The sequence below is a fragment of the Heptranchias perlo genome, chromosome 18 (genome assembly GCF_035084215.1).
Source record: "Heptranchias perlo isolate sHepPer1 chromosome 18, sHepPer1.hap1, whole genome shotgun sequence".
In the NCBI taxonomy this organism is placed as follows: Eukaryota; Metazoa; Chordata; class Chondrichthyes; order Hexanchiformes; family Hexanchidae; genus Heptranchias; species Heptranchias perlo.
Window position 1 is genome coordinate 19,679,576 of NC_090342.1, and position 5,159 is coordinate 19,684,734.

Genomic DNA, 5,159 nt, shown 5'->3' on the forward strand with positions numbered 1-5,159 from the left:
TTGCTGATAGTAGCAGTTAGTGTTATCACTAAGCAGAAGTAAGATGCCTTCCGACCAAGAGGGAAGGAAGGAAAATACTTGTGTGTTCCTTTTGAGTTCCAGTTCTTCAGTGCCCTCCACCTTCTGATCAAAAAATGTATTGATGGCATTCATTTGAAATGTTGGCAATCTCTCATGCATTCTCTTAGTGGAAGTCCAAGAAAGGGAGAAATCGGTTGAAATAAAGGGGTCGATTTTAGCACCCGCTGACATGCGCACGCAGCCCCCGCATATGGGACTCCCGCAGGCAATTAAAGCTGGCGGGGTGCCACTTAAGCTATTTATTTAGGTATTTCAGGTCGTTTAGAGACCTGATTAAGGAGATACTTTACATGGGGTGGGATTTTGCAAACAACTGTGACTGTTCCCCGTACTGGGGGAAACACTCCCAGTTCAAATGGACGTGTTGCAGCGATCAGCCTGTGGCAGCTGCAAAGGTCCATTTGACAGGTAGCGGGGGGGAGACTCTCACTCATTGCAGGAGGCCACTCTGTCACTTTGGACAAAGTTTGGCCTCCACCACCCTCCTCCTAACAATAAAATTCACCAACTTGCACACTTACCCCGATGTCCAGACACATGTACCTACCTTGCGGACCCCCTCAAATGTACATCTTCCGGATGGGGGCCGTCGTGGCTGCAGTCATGACCTCCTCGGAGGGCGAACAGCATCACCAGCCTCGCCGGCCACGCCATCCACCTCTGACATGGGGCAGACTGATTTCACCGGACGCGTTATCCACGCACCCAATAGACCCCCCGCCGCAAACCCGCCGCCCTGGTAGTATCGAGCCCAAAATGTCAGAAGTGGTAGTAAATTCCAGGTGTTCTTTGCCTTGTACCTAAGACGGTCATAACTCACTCAGGTCTGTGACAATGAAATATGGTCCTTTTAAGTTTATGAAAGAACCATTGTAGCTCCCTGATCTGACAGAGATAACATTTATGCCTTAGTGAACTTCAAATTCAAAAATGGCACAGCTTGTTGTACAATTGCAAACTTTGTTCTTTAGCAGCCAAATAATCTGAAATCCCAAATATTTAATTGAGGCTTTTTTTCTCTTTAAAAGTATTCTCTCCCCTTCGCTTTCGTGGGTCCGACTGGGCCATGCCCATTCACGCTGATGGCAATTAGGTGACCTAAAATAACCAGCTATCAAATGTGTTTTTCCAGCATAAGCCCAAATGACTAATGCCTATGGGTCTGCAATGCAAAACTATCAACAAATTAACACCAAATGACAATTTCACGCAGAAGCTTGAAGACTGGCGGGTACAAAAAAAATAAATATTCATATGGGTGCAGAAGACGGGACTTATTTGAGATTGGGTTTAAGATTGAGGCAGAACAGAGGGAGTATACTTTATCTGGAAGTGCTTGATGGTGATACCTGGTGATCAAAGTGGAGAAATGATCCATTTAACAGTACTAATTTTTCTTGAGCCCAAAAATAGCCTGATTTTTTTAAAGATAGAGGGCTCTGCCAAGGTAATTGTATAGCAGAAATGTTCAGATACTTTGATTTTTCTCTAAATCCTCTCCCACAATTGCTATACATATTTGATATTAACTACAGTCTCCATAGTTTTAACATAACTATGGTAGCATATTGTGTTGATTAGATTGATCCCCTCTGCTACTGTACACATGTATGTTGTAAAATATTGAGGTGTAATGAAATTATATTAATTTTTCAGATTGTGTTAAATAATAGGTTTATAGCAATATGTATTGCTGAATATGACATGCAAATGCCATACTTTATTTGAAGCTGTGAATTATTTCAAAATGGATATCAATTTATTTGTGTTTCATAATGATGTCAGTATTCAAAAATGTCACAAATCAGCCTTGACTGTCCTACCCGATCATTATGTAATCGTACATTATTAGATCAATACATCGTGGAACCAACCCGGGAACAGGCTATTTTAGATCTTGTCTTGTGTAATGAGATAGGGTTAATTAGTAATCTCATAGTCAGTGATCCTCTGGGGAAGAGTGATCATAATATGATAAAATTTCACATTGAGTTCGACAGTGATGTACTTAAGTCCAAAACTAGAGTCTTAAACTTAAATAAAGCAATTACATAGGTATGAGGGACGAGTTGGCTAAGGTTGATTGGGAAATTAGATTAAAAGATATGACGGTAGAAAAGCAATGGTGAACATTTAAAGAAATATTTCATAATTCTCAATGAATATACATTCCATTGAGGAATAAAAATTCCAAGGGAAAAGTGATCCAACCGTGGCTAACTACAGAAGTTAAGGATAGTATTAGATTAAAAGAAAAGGCTTATAATGTTGCCAAGAAGAGTAGTAAGCCTGAGGATTGGGAGAGTTTTAGAAACCTGCAAAGGATGATCAAAAAATTGATAAAGAGGCAGAAAATAGAATATGAGAGTAAACTAGCAAGAAATATAAAAACAGATTGTAAGAGCTTCTACAAGTATGTAAAAGGAAGAGAGTAATGAAAATAAACGTGGATTCCTTAGAGGCTGAGACAGAAGAAATTATAATGGGGAATAAGGAAATGGCAGAGACATTAAACAAATATTTTGTATCTGTCTTCACAGTAGAGAACACAAAAAGACATACCAGAAATAGTGGGGAACCAAGGGTCTAACATGGGTGAGGAACTTAAAGTAATTAATATTAGTAAAGAAAAAGTACTGGAGAAATTAATGGGACTAAAAGCGACAAATTCACTGGACCTGATGGTTTACATCCTAAGGTTTTAAAAGTGGTGGCTGCAGAGATAGTGAATGCATTGGTCATGATCTTCCAAAATTCCCTAGATTCTAGGACGGTCCCCATGGTTTGGAAGGTAGCAAATGTACATAAGAACATAAGAAATAGGAGCAGGAGTAGGCTTTACGGTCCCTCGAGCCTGCTCTGCCATTCAATAAGATCATGGCTGATCTTCGACCTCAACTCCACTTTCCTGCCCGATCTCCATATCCCTTGATGTAACACTACTATTCAAGAAAGGAGCGAGAGAGAAAACAGGAAACTACAGGCCAGTTAGCCTGACATCAGTAGGAAAATGCTGGAATCCATTATTAGGACGTAGTAACGGGGCACTTAGAAAATCATAATATGATTATACAGAATCAAGATAGTTTTATGAAAGGGAAATCATATTTGACAAATCTACTGGAGTTTTTTGTAACTAGAAGGGTAGATAAATGGGAACCGGTGGATATAGTATATTTGGATTTTCAAAAGAAATTCGATAAGTTGCTACACAAAAGGTTGTTACACAAGATAAGGGTTGGGGGTAACATATTAGCATGGATAGAGGATTGGCTAACGGATAGAAAACAGAGAGTAGGAATAAACGGGTCATTTTCAGGTTGGCAGGCTATAACTAATGGGGTACTGCAGGGATCAGTGCTTGGGCCTTAACTATTTACAATCTATATTAATGAATTAGATGAAAGGACCAAATGTAAAGTATCCAAGTTTGCTGGTGATAAAAAGCTAGGTGGGAAAGTAAGCTGTGAGGAGAACACAAAGAGGCTGTAAAGAGATAGTGACAGGTGGGCAAGAAGGTGGCAGTTGGAGTATAATGTGGAGAAATGTGAGGTTATTCACTATGGTAGGAAGAATAGAAAAACAGAATATTTTTTAAATGGTGAGAAACTATTGAATGTTGTTGTTCAAAGAGATTTGGGTGCCCTTGTACACAGAACACAGAAAGTTAACATGCAGATACAACAAGCAATTAGGAAGGCAAATGGAATGTTGAGCTTTATTGCAAGTGGGTTGAAGTACAAGAGTAAGGAAGTCTTCCTGCAATTGTACAGGGCTTTGATGAGACCACACCTGGAGTTCTGTGTACAGTTTTGGTCTCCTTACTTAAGGAAGGATATACTTACCTTAGAGGCGGTGCAACGAAGGTTCACTAGATTGAGTCCTAGGATGAGAGGGTTGTCCTATGAGGAGAGATTGAGTAGAATGGGCCTATATTCTCTGGAATTTAGAAGAATGAGAGGTGATCTCATTGAAACATATAAGATTCTGAGAGGACTTGACATGGTAAATGCTGAGAGGCTTTTTCCTGTGGCTGGACAGTCTAGAATACGGGGGCATAGGGCCCAATTTTAGCACCCGCTACCGGGTGCGTTCTCGGCGGGGGGGCCCCGAAAATCCCGAAATCCAGGTGCGGGACCGGATCGTGCCTCAATCCCGCCCACTTCTGGGTTCCCCGATGACGCGCCGGCGTGCGCGCGCAGCCCCCGCTGGTGGGAATCCCGCAGGCAATTAAAGCCAGCGGGATGCCACTTGAGAGTATTTACTTTGCTTATTCAGGTCATTAACTGACCTGATTAAGGGACTGTGTGTGATTTTTGAGCAACATGGGACTGTTTCACACACTGGGGGAAACACTCCCAGTTGAAATGGACGTGTTGCAGCTGTCAGCCTGTGGCAGCTGCAAAGATCCATTTGACAGGTGGAGGGGGGGGGGAGACCCTCAGCCATTGCAGGAGGCCGCTCTGTCACTTGGGACAAAGTTTGGCCTCCACCACCCTCCTCCTGAAGGTTGAAGTCACCAACCTGCACACTTACCCCGGGGTCCGGAGACATGTACCTACCTTGCGGACCCCCTCAGATGTACATCTTGCGGATGGGGGCCGCCGTAGCTGCAGTCATGACCTCCTCGGAGGGCAAACAGCATCACCAGCCTCACCAGCCACGCCATCCACGCCGTCCACCTCTGACACGTGGAGCTCCACAACAGAGCGCTGTGACATATCCACCTGTACAGCAGGAGGGAGGGCTACCGCAGAGAGAGATGCGTCGCAGAGGGCACTACCCTCGCCACACGTTCCACAGACCGAGGCTCAGCCTCCTGGACCTCTCTGAGCAGCAGTGCACACGGAGGCTCAGAGTCACTCGACATGTAGCCGTGGACATCTGCAGCCTCTTTCATGCCGAGCTGCTCCTGGCTGGCCCGTGCACCATCTTCCTACCTGTCGCTGTCAAAGTCACCACTGCCCTCCCGAACTTCTGCTCCACAGCCTTCCAGGCTGCAACCGGGGACATCCCCGATGTCTCTCAGTCGTCTGCGCAGAAGAGCCCTGCAAATACACCTACACCCACTCTGCAGT